Source organism: Euphorbia lathyris, chromosome 3, assembly GCF_963576675.1.
Source record: "Euphorbia lathyris chromosome 3, ddEupLath1.1, whole genome shotgun sequence".
Taxonomy (NCBI): domain Eukaryota; kingdom Viridiplantae; phylum Streptophyta; class Magnoliopsida; order Malpighiales; family Euphorbiaceae; genus Euphorbia; species Euphorbia lathyris.
The window spans coordinates 50,499,107-50,510,140 of NC_088912.1; positions in this window are offsets into that span (position 1 = coordinate 50,499,107).

Consider the following 11,034-nt stretch of genomic DNA (forward strand, 5'->3'; position numbering starts at 1 on the left):
CAATTGGGAACTATTTGGGAACGTTTATTTCTTCTGATCCTAATAATTACCAAGGTTTTTGGAGGGCATATATGCGCATCAGAGTAAGTCTTAATGTTTCTTCACCACTAAAAAGGAGAATGAAACTTAAAAAGCGGTCTGGGAAGTGGTTCTGGGTAGAGTTCAAGTATGAGAAACTTAAACGGTTTTGCTTCATTTGTGGTCTATTGGATCATACTGAATATAACTGCCCAAAAGTTTATGAAGTTGGCGATAAACTTCTTGAGAGGCCTTATGGTTCGCAGATGCTCGTCCAATCGAATCGGAATATTCAATCCAAAGGAAGCAAGTGGTTGGTGAATGAATATGGGCAGCGTTCCGGCGATGGTGGTGGTCAGATGAATGCAGTTATGAATGATGTCAATCATGGGATGAATTCTATTGGCAGTTATAAAACTGCAGAGGTTATCCAAGACGACTCTAGAGTGACAGGGAGATGTGATATGGTTGTGGGAAGCGAGTGTGGGGTTGACAGTGTGACTGATGTGCAGAATTTTATTGAAAATCAAGTTGAGGGTGCTGTGGTTATGGATCCTAAAAGAAGAAGGAAGGAGGACAATGTGGGGAATGCAAAGGAATCAGAAGTTTCAGTCACTAAGGAGGAGAATTCAAAAAACGGATTATTGGCGGGTGCTGCAAGTCAGACCCGCCCAGCATTATGAGCATTTTGGCTTGGAACTGTTGTGGGTTGGACAATTCACGAGCGATTCGGCTCCTAACAAATCTTGCCCGAAATTGTAATCCGAATCTTATTTTTCTTTCAGAAACGCGTATTAATGAAGCTAAACTTGATGTTGTTCGGAGACACTTGGGCTTTGCTGGGTGTTTTTCGGTTAACAGTTTGGGTCGTAGTGGTGGATTGGGCCTATTGTGGAAAGCTAATGATGTGGTTAGTGTTTTTTCTTCTTCAAGGAATTTCATTGATATCTCAGTTAAGCTGTGTTCTGCGATAACTTGGAGACTTTCAGGTTTTTATGGGCTTCCGGAACGTGCAAAATGTCCAGAATCTTGGAATTTGCTTCGTAATTTGGCTGCAGCTTCGGATCTTCCCTGGGTTTGTGTGGGGGATTTTAACGATTTGTTAGCTAATGAGGAGAAAAGGGGGCAGGTTTCTCATCCCTAATGGTTGATTCGTGGTTTTCAATCAGCGGTTGAGGATGCTGGTTTGATTGATTTAGGTGTTGTGGGTTATCCTTTCACTTGGGAAAGGGGTCGTGGTATGGAAAATTGGATTGAAGAACGTTTGGATAGAGGTCTAGGTAACAGTGATTGGCTAAATCTTTTTCCTCAAATGCAAGTTAAAGTTATTAATTATTCTTCTTCTGGTCATTTACCTATTCTCTTAACGTTGTTGTGCAAAAGAAGCCGAGTCTGGGTTAAGCAGTCTCGTTTTGAAATTTTTTGGTTTTCCGATCCTAATTGTCGTAACATTGTGGAGGAAGTATGGAGGCGTCATCCTTCGGCAGATATTCAGGGTAAAATTCGACAGTGTGGAGAGGCCCTTATGAATTGGGGGAATAAGTATTTACTACACATTAAAAAAGAGATTGACTGTATTAAAAGTGATTTATGTAGATTGAGGGGTGGAAGGGATATTAGAGATTGTACTGAGTTTGCCTCAAAATCAAAGAGATACTTTGAATTGCTGGGAGATATCGAGATTTATTGGAAACAACGTTCTAAAGCTCACTGGCTTAAAGAGGGAGATAAAAAAATACAAAAAATTTTCATTCGGTTGCTAATGGCTGACGAGAAAAAAAATAGAATTGATAAAATTAGAGATGTGAATGGGGTATGGAAGGAATGGGATGGAGGTTTGGCTGATACTATGGTTGATTACTTTACTACTCTTTTTCAATCTTCCAATTCCTTCTCGGTTGAGGTTATTGATTGTATTAAGCCTGTTGTGACTGAAGCTCAAAATGCAGATCTATTCGAGGAAATTACTGATGCTGAGGTTAAGGAGGTTGTGTTCAGTATGCATGCTGATAAAGCTCCAGGTCCAGATGGGATGAATCCTGGTTTTTATCGTTCTTTCTGGTCGCTGGTAGGTACTGATGTTATTAAAATTTGTAAGGAATTTTTTAACAGTGGCAGGATGCCTGAAGGATTGAATGCAACTAATATTATTCTTATTCCTAAAAATAATAATCTCGAGGTTATGGGAGATCTGAGGCCAATTGGTCTTTGCAATGTTCTGTACAAAGTTATTGCTAAAATTCTTGCTAATCGTCTCAAACCGCTCCTGAATCTTCTTATTTCTGATTCTCAAAGTGCTTTTGTGCCTGGAAGATCTATTACAGATAATATCCTTATAGCATTTGAGACGTCTCATTTTCTTCATAGAAAAAGACAAGGTAAGGAAGGTTGTGCTGCTCTTAAGATAGATATGAGCAAAGCTTATGACAGACTGGAATGGCGTTTTATACGAGATGTTTTGACTCGTTTTGGATTCAATTATAAATGGGTTGATTTGATTATCACTTGTATTTCCACTGTTAATTATCATATTGCGATTGAAGATCGTCGATTAGGACCTATTCGTGCTAGCCAAGGAGTGAGGCAAGGAGATCCGTTATCTCCATATTTATTTATCTTATGTGCGGAAGGTCTAAGTGCTCTTATTCGTTTGAAGGAAAGGGAAGCAATTTGGCATGGTTGTCGTGTATCTCCTCGTGCTCCTACTGTTAGCCATTTATTCTTTGCGGATGATTGTTATCTATTTTTTAGAGCAAATGCTGATGAAGCGAAGGTAGTTCAACAGGTCATTAATGAGTATGAGCTTGCGTCTGGTCAAGTTGTAAATTTCCAAAAGTCTGTTGTTTTATTTGGAAGAAATGTGCATGAAAGGGACATGATTGATGTTTGTCAAATTTTGGGTGTCTCTGAAACTCGTGATCAGGGTCGTTATTTGGGTCTCCCGTCCCTAATTGGTCGAAGTTGTAAGGAGGTATTGAAGTTTATCAAGGATAAAATTTATTTGAGGCTACAGAATTGGCGTTCAAAGTTCCTATCACGTTCGGGTAAGGAAATTCTTTTGAAAACTGTTGTGCAAGTTATCCCTACATATGCTATAAATGTGTTTTTACTACCTTTGGGTTTATGTAATGAGATTGAGCGAATGTTTAATTCATTTTGGTGGTGTGCGAATGGTAAAGGGATTAGATGGCTCAATTGGGATAGGCTTTGTGTTCCTAAAGAAATGGGGGGTATGGGTTTTAAGAAGCTTCGAGATTTTAATCTTGCTATGTTGGGTAAGCAATGATGAAGGTTGATCATGGAACCAAACTCATTAATTGCTCGCATTTTTAAGGCCAAATATTTTCCCAATTGCGATTTTTTTTAATGCTAGTCGAGGTTCTAATCCTAGTTTTACTTGGTCAAGTATTGTTGCTGCTAAGGATTTGCTAAAATGGGGTTTCAGGAAACGAATTGGAAATGTTGATGATCTGCGAATTGGGGTGGATCCCTGGATTGAAGGGAATGAATATGGTCATCCTACTACTGAGTTACCTCAAACTCTACAAGATGCTCCATTGTCTTCATTGTTTGAAGTTGGGTACAGAAGATGGGATGTGGTTGTGATTCGTGATTTGTTTAATGAGTTTGATTATGCAAATATTCTAAGTATTCCAATTGCTAGTTCTGTGTCAACAAATAATTGGTTTTGGAAGGAGGAGCATAGTGGTATTTATACTGTCAAGTCTGCCTACAGGTCTATTCGGTTTTTGACTGATTCTGTTGATAATACTATGTGGAGGAATATTTGGAAAATGCGGGTTCCCCTCAGGTTTGCAATTTTATATTGCGAGCATGTTTAAACATTATTCCAACTACTGCTAATCTGATGTCAAGAAGAGTCCCTGTATCAAATGTTTGTCCTTTATGTGAGAGGGCAGAGGAAAATGATATTCATATTTTAAGGAATTGCTGTTATGTTTCTGGTGTTTGGAGATTGGCGGGGTTGAATTTGGCTTTAGTTGGTAGTTTTGATCAGTTCAAGGACTGGGTGGTTTTCTTACAGTCTAATTTTTCGATTGACAAATTCTGTTTTTGGGCCACTATTGTTTGCTGTTTGTGGAGAGCGAGAAATGACTTTGTTTGGAAAGGAGTTCGAATAAATTTGCAGTTGATTTTTCGTCAAACTTATTATAAACTGTCAGAATGGCGGGATCTGTTACCTGATTCTGATACAAATGCGATCGGTATTCCTCATGGTGATGCTGCTGCGAAATGGCTGAAGCCGACTGGTTTATTTATAAAAGTTAATGTGGATATTTCCATTACTCCAGGTGCTGGTTTAATGGGTGTGGGAGCGGTTATGCGGGATAGTTGTGGTAAATTTTGTGGAGCTTTTACCAGATTAGTCGCTGGGAATTTTCAGATTCGCGAGGGAGAAGCGTTTGGTATTAAGGAAGCTCTTGGTTGGATAAAAGATTTTGGAAAAGATTTCTGCATCATTGAATCTGATGTTGCTTCTGTTATGCATCTTGCTCAACCAAGTTTTCAGTCATCTTATGGTTTTATTATTGATGATTGTAAATTGCTTATCCGTGATTTTGTTGATGTTAGAGTTAGCTTTGTTAATCGTTCTGCGAATATTGTTGCTCATACTCTTGCTAGAGCGGCGTATTATTTGTCAGGACCGATGGTCTGGTCTTCTAGACCACCTGATTGTATTCTTCATGCTTTGTTTTCTGATTCTGTTTGAATGAAGTTTTACTTTGGTTTCAAAAAAAATTGATCTTATTTAAAAACATTAGAGTTAAATTTACATCATAGCTAAATCTCTACTTCTTCAAAAACGTTTGGATCAAGATCCTTATCCCATAAACTAAAAGATCATTATAAATATAGACTTAAAAACAATTAGATGTCTAACCTATAACATAAAAATCAATTAAATCTTTAACATTTTAAAATCATCAATTAGATCCTCAATTTATATATTGAAAGTTAATTATGTCTTTAAAATCACTAATCAAATCTCTAAAGTTTGTTGAGAGTGTCACTCATAAATGAAATAAAATTTGGTTTAGTTGTTTTATTTTTTCGTATCGGTTTTGATTAATATGTGTGGATATTTTAAGTATTAGTTGTCGGTTCAATTTTTGTAAAAAAATTTGAATAAAACCAAAATTAATATATTACATGAAATACTTTTTTTATATGGGTATATAATATTTGTTTGGTTAAGTTTAGTCAAAAAAAAAATTCTTCCAGAAGGCAAGGGTTAAGTGGCTCAATTTTGGGGATAGAAACACTAATTTTTTTCCACACTTTCACTTTAATCAGACGCAGACAGAACAAAATTGAGGGGCTTAAGGATGCTAATGGTTGCTGGGTCTGGGACAAGAGCAGCTTACAAGAAGTCGTTGGGAATTATTTCTCATGGCTTTATACCGAGGAGCAACCTCATCGACCATCCCTAGCAACAAGTGTTACTTTCCTATGGGTGATGGACTCCCTTGCCCCAAACATGTTTAAGGAGTTCGATCACATGGAGGTTTACCGGGCTATTTTTGAGATGTCTCCATGGAAAGCATCGGGTTCCAATGGCTTTCACCCGGGATTTTACCAAAGGATGTGGGCTAGATTGGGGATCACGTGAGCTCTACTGTTTGTTCAGCTCTGAATTCCGGTTGCATTCCTCTTAACTAGAATACTACTCTAATCATTGTTATTTCGAAGGTTCCATTCCTTGAAGAGATAAGTTAGTTCAGACCGATCAGTCTTTACAATGTACTCTATAAGGTCATAACCAAATGAATTGTCCACCATTTGAAGCCTCTTTTGAGAGCCATTGTCAGCCCCGCTCAATCCAGTTTAATGTTGGGCAGCATATTACTGATAATATTATTGTTTTGTAGGAAACTATTCACTCTATGCAGGCTAAGACTGGGCGGAAGGGATGGATGGTGATGAAACTTGATCTGGAAAAGGCGTATGATAGGATCAGTTGGCCTTTCCTGAGGGAAACTCTCACTCTAGTCGATCTACCTCAAGAATGGGTTGAATTTATTATGTAGTGGTTTCAAGCTTCAGCTATGAATGTGCTTTGGAATGGGGAAGTTTTGACTGAATTTAAACCGTCTAGAGGGCTTCGGCAATGAGACCCACTATCTCTTTATCTTTTTGTGCTTTGGTGTGAACGCCTAAGTCATCTAATCACCGAAGAGATTGACAGTCAACGTTGGAAGTCGATCCAAATATCTCGAGGCGGGCCTAAAATTTCTCATACCTTCTTTGCTGATGACATAGTATTGATGTCTGAGGCGGATATACACCACGCGATATTGATCCGAGATATCATTAATCGGTTTGGGGAATCTTCTGGACAGCGAGTTAACTTGAGTAAGTCTCGGGTCTTTTTCTTCGGGAATATATCTGAGATAGTAGGTTAAGGTGTTGTGGATTTGCTAGGCTTCGCCAAAACTACAAAACTGGGAAGGTATTTAGGCATTGATCTTATTCATCAAAAGGTAACCAAAGATTCTTTCTCGATAATTCTTGATAGAATTCAAGCTCGACTAACTGGCTGGAAGGCGAAGTGTCTTACTGCAACGGGAAGAGCCACCCTCATTAGGTCGGTCACGTCGATGATTCCAATTTACACAACGCAAACCATGAATCTCCCTTTTAGTGTGCATAACATAGTGGATCGCCTAAACATGGACTTCCTTTGGGGAAATACGGAGAAGGGCAAGAAAATGCACTTAGTTAATTGGCAAACTGTCTGTAAGAGGAAGCAGAAAGGAGGCTTGAGCATACGGAAGACTCGGAAGAACAATATTGCGCTGTTAGGGAGTTTGAGCTGTCATGTCTTGATAGAAAAGAATTCACTTTGGGTTAAGGTTGTTCTGGCCAAATATTATGGTAAACAAAAGGGTTTGGAGATCTTCCAAACCAAGAATCGTAGCTCAACAACTTGGAGAAGCATAGTGCTGGGAGGCTCTGCTTTTCGAGGTGGATTGGGACACATCCTCGGTAATGGACAGACGATATTGTTCTGGGCCGACATCTGGTGTGGAAAATCGCCACTAATCACTCATGTTTATGAAGATGTCAGCCCCTCGGAGGTGAACCAGCAGGTGGCCAAATATGTAGACAGTGAGTGTTTATGGCACTAGCAAAGGCTAATCCCGAAATTGCCTTATGATAAATTGCTCCAAGTAGCATCTCATGCTATTTTTCCGGATAGTGGCGAAGTAGATAATTGGTACTGGCTCATACACTGCATCTTCGAGTTATCAGCACCTTACACAATAGAACGACGAACCTGAATTGTAGACTTGGCGAGTTATTTGGAGTCTAAAGGTTTCGGAGAGGATCTGATTATTCCTATAGGAACTTGCACATAAGAAAATCATGACAAATAAGAACAGGTGCAGGCGAAGTTTCATAATGGATGACAAATGTATGTCCTGTGGCGAAATTGAAGACAAAATTCATGTTCTCCAGGACTGCAATGCCTTAGTTGTCTGGCAAGTTTTTGTTCTATGGACACAGTTACACCAGTTTGTCTCTAGCGAGAACTATGATGAATGGATCCTGTCCAATTTTTCTTATGCAGTACGGGTAGGTAATGTGTCCTGATCTATTTTATTTGCTTATACTATTTGGTGGTATGGAAATGACGGAACGAGGCTGTTTTCAAGGGTGAGCATGTCTGGTATTACAAGGCGAAGTTCATTACATCCAAAGCTAAAGAATGTATTTTTGCAACCTCTCTTTTGCTTCCTGAGACAAGACAGGTGAAGACGAAAATTTGGATCAAATGGCACCCATCGGACCAGGGATAGATCAAATTAAATACTGATGGCGCTTGTCAATGTAATCTACGGAAAATTGCAGCAGGGGGAGTGCTTCGCGATTCGAGTGGCGCGTGGGTCGGAGGTTTTGCCGCTAATGTGGGTATAGGGTCAGTTACTCCGGCTGAACTTTGGGATCTCTTATGGCATGAAACTGGCATGGGAGAAAGGTCACCGATGATTGATTATTGAACTGGATTCATAACTAGTCATTCGCTATATGACTCATGATGTGCCCCCGAGCTGTCGCTCGAAAGCTCACTAAGGGATAAGTGTACCCCGTCGTTATCAAGCAATAAAATCTGGACAAGTCCATGTATCGAATCCACAGGATTTATACCACAAGTACCAAACTACTAGGCTTCTAATATTATCTAGGCTATGGGGGGTTTAGATTGAGATTTATTTAAACTAAACCTACTCCTAAGTGATCTTAAGCAATGCAATTTAACCTGAAAGTGGATGGAATGATACAATAATACTATTTTCTACCTAATTTAACATCTAATTGCTAATCTAATCTGAGTTGCTTAGGCCTAAGGCGATTAAACCTACTTATCATTCTAGGGTTCCTAGTCTGTTATTCTCTTATCACGTTGAAACTAGCTCTTTAGTTCAGCAATTTGGGTCTCACCAACTATGAGGTTGTCAATCTCATAGGTTCTTCGATTAGGGTTAATCAAATTCGACTCGCAATATGAACATAGACGATATTTGGATTATTGAATGATTTAAACCAATTAGGTAAAGCATAAACAGAAGGAAAATAACAATCAATTGAGAAATTAATACTGAAAATTATATTAAAGATGGAAAGAGAATTGTTGTCACAAGTTTACAATCAACCTAGGATCCATAGGAAAGATCTAAAGCAAACATGAAATAAAAGAGAATAAAAATCTCTTTCAGGGAACCTGTCGACCAAGCATTCGTCTTCCTAGAACTGAAAGATGAACAATCTTGACGAATCCTTGGAGCTCGGAGGAGTTCTTCAATGGCAGACGGAGGAAGGAAGTAGGATTCTCAAAGTAGGGGGTATGTTATTTTACACGAGCGAAAGATTATTCTAAAATCTAAAAAACTAATTAATGGAAAACTAAATTAATCTCTAACTATTCTAAAAATAAAAACTAATTCTCATTACTGATTGATTAAAAACTAACTAATGAAATCTATTTATAATGAAAACTAAAAGTTATTCTAATGAAAGACTAATTAATGAAAATTATTCTAATTTGTGGGGGTTAGCTTTCCTAGACTAATCCCGGGTTAGGTTTTTTGTCTGTTTGTGTTTGTTTCTTCTTTCCCTTTCCTACCAAAAAAAATGAAAATTATTCTAATGAAAGACTAATTAATGAAAAACTAACTCTCTAATAAAGATTATCTAATCAAAACTAATTAATCTCTGGGGATAGAAAACTCAATTATTTAAATACAAAAAACTCAAAGATAATCCCTAAAAATCTACCAAAATATTATGTAGGATTTTTTATTTGAATTTGAACTGTTGAGTAGGTTCAATGAATCTGGTCAGAAATGTCGAGTCTAATGAATCTAATCAGAAAGGCTCGTGATTCTAAACCTTAAAAATCTCCACCTTTATCTTTAAAAATCTGTACGTAATCTCATAAAATATTATTTAGATAATTCACCAAAAATTAATTAATTATCCTACCAAAAATCCTTTTTAATTACCAAGTCCAATTTGATTTATTTTTGGTAGGTTAATTTCGGGTACAGATAAAACTCAAAATAACATATAGAAGATTAATTTATTAAAAGTGACAAAATACTTGACAAAAGTAGGGAATATTTAATAAAATGCTGAAAAGTAATTAACACCCTAAAATTGACAAAACAATGATAAATTACTATTAAAGCAAATAAAAAGAGGGTAAATTACAAAACTAGGCCAAATGGGACGCCCATTTACATATTTAACCCATTTACTCAACCTACTACATATCTAGACTGTTTTTGTGTGACTTTCCCATAATACCCTCAATATTTACGCCCGGTTATCTTCCTCCCGTCTGACTTCGCAGAGGTTAGCATATATGCGAAGTCTGCGAAGCTAATATGCGAAGCCTGCGAAGCGAATGTTTGGTTTAGTTGATGATTTTAGTTAGCATATGCGAAGTCTGCGAAGCTAATGTTTGGTTTAGTTGATGATTTTAATTAGCATATGCGAAGCGAATGTTTGGTTTAGTTGATGATTTTAGTTAGCATATACGAAGCCTGCGAAGTGAATGTTTGGTTTAGTTGATGATTTTAGTTAGAATATGCGAAGTCTGGATGTGTTTTTAACAAAATTCGCTAAGTGGTATATAACAAAAAATGGCAAACAACAACAGATTCTAACATTAAAATCATAACATTATCAAAATTTACAACAAGATTGTGGAGAATATCGGAGATGAAAACCAAAGAAAATGAAGAATATCGATCGCCGAACGGAGAAACTGAGAAAACTAATGGGAGATGAAAAACAGAGAACCAATATAACCAGAAAATTGAGAGAACAACCACAACTTGAAGAGGAAGACCAGAAAACCAGCAGTAAATCGCAATAGTAGAAAGAGAGCCGTAATACCAGAAAAAAAATTCAAGAACAGTCGAACCAGGAACCACTGAAGCAGATGAAGAATATATGGCAGTGATATAAAAGAAACGATCGATGTCTTAGTTGAGAATGGAGAGAGAGGTGAGGAAAACGTGTTGAAGATCTTGCAAGTTAGATCCCTGTGGAAGGAGGAGGAGGAGCCATTTTGGGTGAAACCACAAAAATCGTGCATTTGGAAGAGAAAGGGGAAGGAGAAGATGAAAGATTGGGGTATTATGGGAAAGTTACATAAAAACAGTCTAGATATGTAGTAAGTTGAGTAAATGGGTTAAATATGTAAATGAGCCTCCCATTTGACCTAGTTTTGTAATTTTCCCATAAAAAGATAATAAAAGGAGAAAATTACACAGAAATTCATCTTTTAAAAACTATTTACAATTATGTAAGTTATAATTTTGGATTATGTCAAACTAATAAAATCAGTACTTTTAATATATTTTAAGGATTAGAATTTATAAATTAGAAGTCTAGAATATATTTTCTAAGATTTATGATTTATGAATTGGAGTCTAGAATTTTTAAATTATGATGTAAAATCTTAATATATAGAGAATAATGACA